At 35.4% G+C, this 12,390-nt stretch overlaps 1 protein-coding gene across 3 annotated transcripts in view; it reads left to right on the top strand.

Moving 5' to 3' along the window:
- The window catches only part of slc20a2 (solute carrier family 20 member 2), a 132,741-nt gene that overhangs the window by 11,751 nt on the left and 108,600 nt on the right, over positions 1–12,390 (top strand). The window lies entirely within an intron of this gene.

A 12,390-nucleotide genomic window follows, 5' to 3' on the forward strand; every position in this document is an offset into this window, starting at 1 on the left:
TGTAGTTAGACCGTCTTTCACACATATTGAGTTAAAGTACGTTTTACTTAATGGTGACTTTTAATTATAGTCTGAAAATATAAACTAGATCATATTCTCAACTGTGTTTCAGATGTGTAAAGATGCAATGTTTTGCAAGCACTGGAATACTTTTTCAAATACTTCATATGACTGTATTGCCAGTATGTAGAGAATAAATGTTATTTAAAAGATACAATTTATTTTCAGTATGCAGGTCACTGAAGGTGTCAGAGTGTAGTGTTACCTGGCTTCACCCTGGAAATTTCATTAGACAGTAGGCCTCGGTTATTGTGCATTCAGTTAATCCAGTGTATCAGAAGTGCTATGTAATTAGGATCTTTTCTGTATACAATATTTGTATTTTTTTTTTTTAAAACCTAGAGCTAATGTTTTTGGCAGGAAGAATGGTGTAATTTTTAAGGCGTTGGACCTAGGACTTTAAACCTTGAAATTGTGTGTTCAGTTCCTGCTACTGACACTGCATGACCATGAGCAAGGCACTCCACCTACCTGTGGTGCAATTGGAAAAATAAGAGAAATGTAACCAATTGAATCTCAGATGTTTTAAGTTCCCTTGGATAAAGGCATCAGCCAAATAAGAAATAATGAAAGTATTGTCACTGGATCTGCTTATTCTAGAACATGCTATACATAATTGTCCATGAGTTCAATATTCCTACATTAGATTAATTCCTGCTTTTGTGGTGACTGCTTTTTTTGATGGTCATTGCAAAACACGATTTTACAGTGAAGTGTATTCTTTTCAGTTGAAGCAAGTAATCAGTAAGATTTAATGTGAAATTTGCATATACATATCAGATGTTTATGATTGTCATTCACTCAAGTATATCTTTGTGTTTTTCATCAGTTGTATTCTGCCACGCAAACCCACCCTCGCACCAGTCTGCAGTTGTGTGTATGTGTGTGTGTGTGTATATATAATCTATATATATATAATTCACAAAGTCGCCGCCAAAGGGGGAAGACACCCATGAAAGCACGCACACCAAAACAAGACACCCATGAAAGCACGCAGGAAGAGGCGTGGATTCACTAAGCCGCCGACAAGTAGGAAAGAGCCTCGCCCACCAACTCTATGACCATTGGATACAACGACAACTCGCAGAGCCACGCCCACTAACTGGGACGCGACGCCTCGGAAAAAACAGCGTCATTTATGTTCATCTGTTGTACGCTACACATGGACCTCTGAGCCACCTTGAGTTGGGGGCAGCAAGTCTTTGATAGGCTGCAACAAAATGATGAAAGTACGGGCGCATTTTTTCACACAAGCTGTGTGTGTGTGGGTGGGTGTTAGTTAATTTGTTACTCGAAGGATTTCAAGATTTAATATGCACAGGCGGTAACACTGCAAATGCAGCCCAAACGAACCAAAAATCTTCCACAGTCTCCTTACTGTAAAGCAGCAACATTACCACTGCGCTACAAGACAGAGAATGCAGTTAAAGAATGCACCAGGCTCGATTTTACTTTCACTTCTGTTTGGACAACTGTGTCGTTCAGAAAGTGTTCACCCATCAATACATAATTATGCGACATATGATACGCCGTGAGTTGGCAAAGAGCCATGAGTGTTCAGCGGTGTTTCCCAAACTCGGTCCTGCTGAACCCCTGTGGCTGCAGTGTTTTGTTCCAACCAAATTCCTAATCATTAATGCCGGTGAAACTCATCAGGGATAAGTCGGTTTTTCAAACGCAGTCGTGTAGCAGATTAGCTGGATGTAATAATCCGAGATGAATGCGCACCTCCGCGCTGAATGAAAACACAATGTATGCTGTATTGCTGCAACAAAATGATGAAAGAATGGGCGCATTTTTTTCACACAAGCTGAGTGGGTGGGTGGGTGTTAGTTAGTTAATTAGTTACTCAAAAGAATTCAAGATTTAATATGCACAAGCGGTAACACTGCAAAAACAGCCCAAACCAGGAAAGACAGCTGGCAAAAAGTCACCAACAAACTAAACGCGTGTGCATTGTACTTACTGAAAGCAGCGTTACGGATTTTGCAAATGTTCATTTTTTCCCCTCTGCTTAAAAAACATTGAAAAAGCGGCGTATACTATGCCTCGGGTTGGTTTGCAGCGTGTAGAACAGTTTGTTTGTCGCGGATAATTTGCTATCCACACAAGTAGGAACCAGGAAGCGAACCCACAATCTTCCACTGTCTCCTTACTGCAAAGCAGCCGTACTACTACAGCGCCACAAGGCAGTTAAAGAAGTTATATTTATATTTTTTACACATCACACACTAGAAGCTGCTGACGAACCCTTCTCTTCGTTGTCAGTCTGTAGCTGCGAAAAAATAAAAGCAATACGAGTTTTAACAGACATCATTGAAGTGTATCATAAGTTTCTGTAACGTTAATAAAAATGGCCAGGAAGTGTCACTACAGAGGTGAGTGTTAAATGCTTCGATACGATTTCCGACACAATTGCTTCAAACGTGTTGATGCTTCGTGAGGCTTCACTCCGCCTATCACTACTCACAGGTTACTGAACGAGAAATCAGCAGACTAGCATGATGGATGGGGCGTAATGGGCGTCCTTCCCCTCTCCTCCGGATTTTTCAAATGTTAATTTTTTCCCTGTGCTTAAAAATCATTAAAAACCCAGCCTGATTATGCGGCGTATGGTACGCCGCGGGTTGGCTAGTTATATATATTTGCAAAGAATTTAGAAGAGCGGTGTGGGGTTGGTTTGGGGTTTTGGCCTCCCTGTTTAAAGTAAGCAGACATGCATGTAAATGTAAACTGTTTTTGAGGTTGGAGGTAGGGGCCCCCTTTCTATACAAGTCCATATATGTGAATATATATTTAAATGCTGTAGCTTTTAAGGACCCTGTTAAATTTAAACTGACACTGTTTGTCCAGGGGCATTTCCAGGACTGGTATCAGCATCTTAGTCCCTCTGTAATTGTTGCGCGTGATCTTGTATCTATATTAAATTGAATAGTGGGAGATAGGTGGTTCCCTTTTGGCTTTCACACAAATTTATATAATGGTGAAACATTGATCATGTCCTATAATGTATATGATGGGGAAGATTAAGGCTCAAAGCTGAAAATGTAATCAATATCTAGTACACAAAATAAATAGCTCCCATTAATAAGGGATTTGTCATATTGGCAATTAAAGAAACAACATTTACTGCTTTTTTTTCATCCTAGTTAATTGCATAAACATTATACATAGTTAATTCTCTACCACAATAAAATAGTGCTGTTTGGAATAAAATATCCCTTAGAGGCAGTGAAAGGGATTGTTTTATGAATCAGTATTTCTGAGTAGTATTAAAGTCTAAACTAAATAAAAGTAGAGTGTATTCTGTGAAGATACGTGATTTGATATTGTTTTTGGATGGAGTTGAATAACTAGACCACAGTTAAATTCAACAAATCAGTCCTTCTTCAGATTCTTATGTAATCTAAGAAACTGAGTACATAGTCTTGGAGCTCCCTTTTAAATATTCAAAGATCTTGCATTTAATGTTACATGTAAAAAAACATCCTCCCTCAAATACGAAAGACAGATGCTAAAGCTATCCACTAGTCAAGGTTGATGTCATTAAATCAGTTCATTGTATGGAGGCAGTTCTTAATTAAAATGTACAAGGTCAAATTAAGTTCATAGTATAGTAAGTGATCAATCCCAGCATTCAATGCATCATAGCTAATGGGCATAAAAATATGACAGGCAAAAGTTATGTTCAGTAAGACAGAATTATTCAGATTTTCATAATGAGATTCAGCAAGGCCAGTGGTGATCCTGTATTAGTCAGCCATCTTATCGGGGCAGCTGTAGGCATTGTGCCCCAGCATAGACTCTCTGTCTCCAGTAATGTTGTGCAATACCTAAAGTTTCATTTTAGGCTATTCGCCAATAGAGAATTGTGAGCAATACATTACCTGATGGATTCTCTTAAAGGGTTTTTTTTTTTTTTTTTTTAAATAAATAAAAATAATTAACCATTTGTTTTCAGATTGGTTTCTTATGCTTGGAAGAAGTATCCTTCCTATATCCTGTAACTAGATTATTCTTAAGGTTGTGGGGATTTTGAGCTTATCCTGGCTCAAAATGATACAAGCCAGTAATGTTTAAAAAGAACCAATGTTGTATACTCAGAATTATCTTGCTTGTATAAAGTCCATATGTAAGCCGATTAGGGTGGAGGGAGTCCAGATACACATCCTTTAGAGATATATATAATATCGTTATAGGTGTCATAAATTTTAATGTACATTTTGAATATAGTTTAACTGTCAAATTAATATTCTCCAAGACAATGCTTATCTAGTTAAAATTACCTTTTGCCTTTCTTTGAATGAAGAAAAGATTGTGTGTAAATAAACTGCTGCTTTTTTCTGACATCCTCCCTTATGGAGACTGTCGTATGACTTGTTTGTTTTGTAGTTCAGGATGATTTTTTTTTTTTCTCACAAGAATTTACACAGAGGTGTACTTCAGTGCACACACAGACGTGTGTATTAAAGCTAATGGCTTTGGGTGATGAGTTGGTAGATTAGTGCATACTAGTGCAACTAGTATTTGGTGAACAAATTATCATGTTGTGTGAATTTAGTAAAATAAACCTAAAAAGAACATAATAAACAGTTTAGCACAAATAAACTTGTGTTAATTTAAAAATGAAGCGCAAAGCGTGCACATATTCAATTTATTAATTTTTGTGTATCACTTATTACTGAGTAGAAGGTATTAGTTTTACAAATTACATAATGTATACACTGTAAAAAAAATAAAATAAATAATGTTAAATTTATGGTAAAGTACTGGCAGTTGGGTTGCCAGAATTTTTACCTTTTTAAAAAAAAAAAAAAAAAAAAAAAAAAAAAAGTGACAGTATTTTTAGGACTATAAAAAAATTTTATTTTTATGGTAAAAAAACTGGCAGCTGGGTTGCCAAATTTTACCATAATAAGGTGACAATATTTTTAGGTTTACGGTATAACTTTGTAGTAAATAACTGTTTTTTTTCTTTACAACACATTCCAACAGAAGGGAGTGTTTAGCCATAACCAGAAATTCATACAGTGTAATAATTATGCTAATAAATAATCCATTAGAAAGTATTGTCAGAGTCAAATCCCAGTACACAGTTTGCATCAGTAAAGTAACAACCAATAGCAAACATGCACCATTTAATGATACACATTGAAAACAATTCAATATTTAAGGAAGTTATGGCACATTGTGTGGTGGAAAAGTAAAGTTTGCTTTTGTGGTGTATGGTGTCCTACAGGTGTGCCAGCGTATCGAATACAACCCACTATAAATCGGCTTCCATAACCTCAAAAAACCTTCAGCATGGAGGGAAAAATAAGTTTGTTAACTTAGTTTAAGTTTTTTTCCCTACTATTCAAAGGTATGCGGTTGACCAGGCGTGTCCTTATGCAAATATCGTAACTTAGGTGTTACTGAAACAGCGCTTTGCCGTTTTACATTTTACAGTTGTTTACCTTCGCTATTTAACAGTATTAATGTAAAATTAAAAGATTTTTTCAGTGTAATTGTAATGGATCAGCAAACGGTATGTAGCATATTTTAAAGGTAGAAAAATATCAATTTTACAGAACTTGGCTGTAAAAAATAATGAAATGTATTGTTTAAGATATACAGGTAATTTTCAGTAGAACATAAGGCAACTTTCCTTTTTTTCAGAAAAGGTCTTTTACTTGCACCATTTAAAGTATTTTACCGTTAAATGTACTGACTTTTTTTTACAGTGTACATTAAAAAGCTACAGATTAGGTTAATATACAATCTTGAAAAGGACTTGCGTACTAATCAGTTTTAAACAAGGAAATGAATTGAGAAACGAGATGGATAGAATTTGAGTTAAGAGTAGCCAGTAAATCTTGAGATCCAAGTTATGTAAACAACAAACAAACTAAATAACTTTTGTCACTGTTGCTTGCTTCTCCATCCTAATGCAAAATGCTTTTAGTTTAGAAAGGAAATATTTAATACCATAAATTTAGTCTAGTCAGTTTAAAATAGCAATATCCTTTTTCCTCTGCTTCCTCTCCAGAATAGCACATACTATGGTGGTTATGCTTAGAGAGTTAGATTGCACTTGACTCCAGATTTTCAATGGGGAATGTGGTGTGCACTAAATAAAATGCAAATATACATTTGGCTTTCAGATACAATGGTGGTGTGTGTTTTTTGTGCTACTTGGCAAAACTGAAATTGAGTCTTGTAATAATCAGGTAAAAGTATTTTATCTGCTTGTTTTTATAATATTTTTTCAAAGATTTTTGGCTCTAAAGGCATATCTTTTGGCACAGTGTTCCAAATGTGTATTTTGCCAAAATCACTGGAGATTCATCAGTCAGGATTTTTATTGCCAATTCCATTTACAGGCTTTTTTTTTCCCCTTTTGGCCAGATCTGCTTGCCGATTTCAGCCGCGCATTTTCATTTTAAATGTCCTGTGTGTGATTCAAACTGAGCCTTTCAGTCTTTAACATTCTGAAATGTGTTTCATTGCCAAAGACCACATTAAAAAGGTAATTTAGAAATAATGAAACAATATTTGGTAAGTAACAAATTAATTTTTTCCTGAAACATCTAATACAGTATTTAAATTATTGGCCACTTTATTTAAACAGTCTATATTATTTTTAAATTGGATTCCGTCTCTTTCTATTGCTTATGATAAACAGGAATAGTGTATGCGTTCTTTTCAGGACGATTTACTGCTTTGTGCCAAGTAAAGATGTCACAATACCAGTGAAATTTCACAAAACACTCTACCTATTCGATACCATGGGGGGAAAAACACATAAATGATTGTGATTTAATTGCATCTAACATTAAAACATTTAATTATAAAATCCTTAAATCATGAAGTAAATACACGCTGAATCACAAAATTTAATTTTATCATTGTAGGGAAATTTTAACATAGAATTTGTAAAGAACCATGTCATCACAGTCAACCGGATTTATCTTGCATGCACATTCCAGTTTTATTCTCTGAAATTTTCTTATTAACCGAAAAATACTGCTTAAAACCAATATTAAACATAAACATTCAAACATTATTTTATCTGTACTATTGAATTTGTGAATTCTAAAATAATTCTGGATATTTTCATTTAAACAAACTCTTCAAAAGCATGCTGTTACAAACAGTTTAAAGTCTGGTTTATCAGAGAATGCTTCTGTTAGGTTTGTAACATTTGCCATCTTAAGATATATTTTACCAGGTAATGATGCAAATATAAATTTACTAAAAAGTAATATTTAACAGATGAGTCAAATTGATTCAAATTTCAAATGTTTCAAACTCTTCCTGCCCTAATGATCTAAATCTGTCCCTTTTTTTTTTTTTTTTAACGTTTATACCAACTTTAAGGCTTCCTGTATGAAATCAGACTTTTACGTTAATTCGTTATTTAATAACCATATAGGTTGAGAAACACTGGTGTAAGGAAGGTGGTTTAGGATGAATACATAAGAATTGCCCATGTGGAGCATCACCAATCAAAAAAAAAAAATTAAAAGGCCCTCCTAGAGTTGGAAAACAAACAAGACCCTGTAAATAATAATAACAACAAAACATTTATTACCGTGTCTGCTTTTGGCAATGTTTGGAACAGTATTATGCTATTCATTTCTTATGGCCCTCAACTACAAGTCCAAGTTGCCTGAACTCGGTAGACTGTAAATCGCCGCTTGACTGTGTATGTGTGGAAGAACTTTAACGGGCACCCCCCATTGGGTGTCCCAAAAAGGCAGGAAAAATGATTCTTTATTATCTAAGTCTTGCAAGAGGCAACATGGCAAATCTTATTAGGAAGTATTTCAAAGGAAAGGAGTGTCCTCTGTGCTATATTTATACAATTCACTGATTAGATCACAATTCCAAGGAATTCATTACATAATTGGAAAACTTTTAACATGATTGGTTACTCCCAGTTGCTAATGGGACATGGCAAACATTGATACCTTAAATATTCACAATTAATCCCGTCCACTAGGTTGATTGATAGTCCTGTCAGCTTAGGAGTACATAACTTTGAAATGTGTTAAAAGTTCACTCGGCGCAGAGGGTGTACATTCATTTTCCTTCTGAATCATATGCTTCCCAAGTTTGCCATCGACAAGAAACTTAGACCGAGCATAACAATAGAACAATGATTATGTCTTAATAGATGACATTTTCTCTTAAGCTTTGTATATTTTGCTATTATGTCACTAAAAATGCCTTTATCATAGTGAATATAAATAACACCTTAAGCATAAGCTCAGAAGATAAAAATATGAAACTCAAGCACAAACTCGGCAGATAATAAAGTTGGTCTTCTTTTAACAGTTACCTGGTCACCTACTAGGTGCAATTCGACTTCCACTCTTACATATGACATACTGTGTGTGCTTTGACTGCGATAATTGCATTTTAGAGATTGTACTAATGAATGTGTGTTTACCTTTAAAAGCCAAGTGTCTGATACAAATCTAGCACTTGCAGATTTGTCTTCAATATGCTGTTTTGTCTGTATTGCTGTAACTGCATGTCTGTGTGGTGCTTTTCTGTTAACACGATACATGTTGAATTAACTAGAGAGCTGTGCTTTGGGCTTCAAAGCATTGAAACACTCCATTTTATCTTGTTATTCACAAGTTGAGTAAGCTCCTTTTTATTGCTGGTTTAGATACACCAAATGGCAGCTTCACTTGTAACATGTCTAGTGTTTTATTTGCTATAACTGTTGTTAGCACTGCGGCTGTGCAGTTTTCTCCCACATCATACAATGTGTGACCCTGAAGCCATTTAGGAAAAGGGTGGGTGCTCAGATGAATGTCTATAGACAAATCATTAAAGAATCAATTGAAAGCCTCCGTTTCTTTATCAGGATAGTGTGGGATATGGTATTTAAGAAACCTTAATCTTTCCATCTGCAAGTTAAGCAATTATAGTTAGAATCTAATTAGTAATGTCATGCACTCTCAAAGCATCCATAGATGTTTCTGAGCCAATTCTAGTCATGCACTAAAATGTTTATTTCCACACGACTTCTGTCGCTTTTCTGTTTGATATATGTTCATGTGGTCCTGTAGCACTGTGAGGCATTTTACATGTGTTTACTCACACTTGTAATATTGTGCCTTCCAAAGTAATACATCTACTTGCAGTCACTCATCAGTGTGGTACTGACTTTCACTTTGGCATAGATACTGCATAAAGCTAGTACTCTTACATTTTTGGCATTTTGATATTGACATGGTACCAAAAAATTGGTTCTTGCGACATCCCTATGGCCAAGCAATACTGGGACAGTCTCCAGCCCTATGGTCCTGAAATGGAATGAGCAGTATAGTATGTTCTCTGTTTTGACATAAGGTGATTATTACAACAATACAACAATTTTGATGGGTACAAGCCATTCAGCACAACAAAGGATGTAAATCGCTATTCTTCTAATTTTTCCAAAATAAACTGACTCGCATACCCAAGCCTTTAATATTGTATCCAGGATCCAGTTTCCTGTGAAATGATTCTGATAATTTCTAGGTTATGTCCCATTCCACCTAGTTTGTTATCATCTACATGCTCGGCACAGTTCTGCTGAATAAGTGAGTGTTTACAGTGACATTCCCCATTTCTCAAGAGGTGTTTTCCAAAAGATCTCATCATCTCAAACCACTTTTTTTCTGGTGGGGACTGTGGTGGTTTCCAAAAAGGTGTTTTATTGCATGTACACAGTGTTTTAAAGAAAAAAGCTTTTGTTCAGTTAAAGTGTATGTGTGCTGTATGTGTATTCAAGCTCTGCTTGGTTATGGTAATGCATCTGATTTACTGAGCATCAAGGTTTTCCTCTGCCTTTCTTGTTTATCTCAGTAAGTTTGAAAATGTGTGTGTGTTCTGGGGACACAACATCACTGTATGTTTATGTGTGTGTGTGTGTGTGTATTTATTGTATAACAGGTGCATGAACCTAGCAGTTATGCTTTCAAAGCATTATTTTTACAGGATTTGCAGTTACGAATGTGTAAATTGTTTCGAATGAGGTTGAGGAGGACAAGCAATAAAAGAACAACAAAGCCTCCCTAAGATGTTGAAACGGCCAGTGTCCTCATGTTATTGTATAAATGATGTGCTCAAGGGAAACGGAAGATGTGCTGTATTTTTCTTTTTTGTTTGGGATGCAGAACATTAACATTAATTAGCTGACATTTTCCATGTTTTTGTAAGAATTAAGTGGATAGGACTGGTGAGATTTGTTGGGCTGAAAGGCTGGATTGCTGTAAAGTTCTAATGTCTTTTTGCAATATGTGGTCCAAGACATAATCCAATTGTCAAGTTTCTTCTGCCTAATTTGAAAGAGTAATAGTTCAGTTTTAAGTTCTAATTGGTGTTTACCCTAGCAGTGGCTAAACTAATTAGTATTTTATTTGAAATACATGAGGCATGGTACAATTTTTGTAAAACCAAAAAGAATATATAAAACTATACTTTAGGGTGGTAAGTGAAAGGTGACAAGGAAAATTGCAGACTATTTGCATAAGACTTTTGAATATGGGTGGGCATGGTGCCACAATGGTAGAGCTGCTGCCTTGCTGTAAGGAGACCAGGGTTTGTGTCCTGGGTCCTCCATATGCCAAGTTTGTTATGCCTTTGTCGGCATGGGTTTCCTTCCACTGTCCAAAGACATGCAGTTTAGGTGAATTGGCAACACTAAATTGTGTTTTTAGTGTGTGGGTATCCGCCCTGTGATGAACTGGCTCCCTGTCCTGGGTTTGTTCCTGCCCTATTCTAGCTAGGATAGGCTCAAGCACCTCTCTTGACCTTGGTCTGGGTTAAGTGGGCCAGAAAATTACATCACTTTTGAGTATTGAAGGAGTCAAAGTGATTTAAGATTGATTTGAAGCTGCAACCATTTGACTTGTTATACTTTTAGTACAACTTGTAGAAAAACTTGTTAAGGAATCTTGCATAGTTTATTTGAATTCTGCTACTAAGGTTTGTATGTAACCTGCCTAACTCTGACCAACTAGCATTTAAAATGATTAATTAAAGATAAACTAAGGTAGCAGACTATTTGGGCAAAATGGAGCTTTGTACTTACATGTGAGTAATAAATTAAAAAATCAGTCATTTCAAGCAGTAATAACCTTTAGAAGCACTTGCAGTATTATCCAGTAGTATAGAAACAGTATTCACACATTTGAACATAATGGTCCACATCCGACCTTTTAAAACCAAACTATTTCCTGACAACAGACACGGCTCCTTTTTTCGGCAAAAGTTCTTCTGTGTCATCATCTTCAACTTTATCATCTGCTACAGCTTCAGTTTTGGAATGTTCTCTGTCCATTTTCACAGTTCAATACCTCCACTAACGCATGTACTCCGTTGTATGCGTGTTTAGCGGTGCAGCAGTGAAAAGGTCCCTCCTTAAACAGTTTCCCGCTGCGCCACATTCCGAACATTGTTTAGGCTATTTAAACCGGTGTTGCGGTATAAGAAAAATCCATATCATAACAAAAATCAAAAACAGTTTTTGGTATGAACCGGTATACCTCCCAGCACTATTATCAAATATTTGTAATTCTTTTAATGGTTTTTGTTATTAAAAAGTCATATATCATTGTACTTTTATATTCTTAAAAATACCATCATTGGAGTTGACCAACTAAGCATTATACTTTATGTATAATTTGTAGGTGACAAAATGTAATTTGATTTCTAAAAAACATGAAAATATCTGGGTGTGTCCAGACTTTTGACTGGTACTGTACTTGATTGTTTCATAACCTCCAAATTAAGTACAATTGCAAGAGTCTAGTATTCATAATCCAGCTCTTCAGTATTATAAATTTTCACATATGAATAATTAAATAGTCTTATTAGTGCTGTTTAAAAAGTCTAGCATATCTTGCACATTACAGTGCACATGTGCACTGTATTCAAAAATATCTTTAAACAAAAGGCTGAAATAATAGTGTGTTCATATATATTAAATAACTGAATTAATAAAACTGTTTTACTAATAGCTGTCCACTAAATGTATTTATTGTTAAGATATTCTTCTGAGTAATTTGGAAGTTCACTTCTTGTTTTATTGTGAGTTCTCCTTGCCTTCATTGCGGTCTGACGGTGCTTTTCATGTTCTAATAGTTTTGCACTGGGATTTTGTAAAGTCACCTCCCATTACCTGTAGGAGTCTGGAAATTGCAGAGGGTAATTTTATGTTGAACTAGCTAGTGATGGAATGGCTTCTGGAAAATTGCTGGTTCTTGCCAATTTCTAATGGGATATTCTCCTCATCTTGTAATTTTGATCAGGGAAAATGCATATGAAAAATGGCAATGACTGGAATGT

The sequence above is a fragment of the Erpetoichthys calabaricus genome, chromosome 5 (genome assembly GCF_900747795.2).
Source record: "Erpetoichthys calabaricus chromosome 5, fErpCal1.3, whole genome shotgun sequence".
Classification (NCBI taxonomy): domain Eukaryota; kingdom Metazoa; phylum Chordata; class Cladistia; order Polypteriformes; family Polypteridae; genus Erpetoichthys; species Erpetoichthys calabaricus.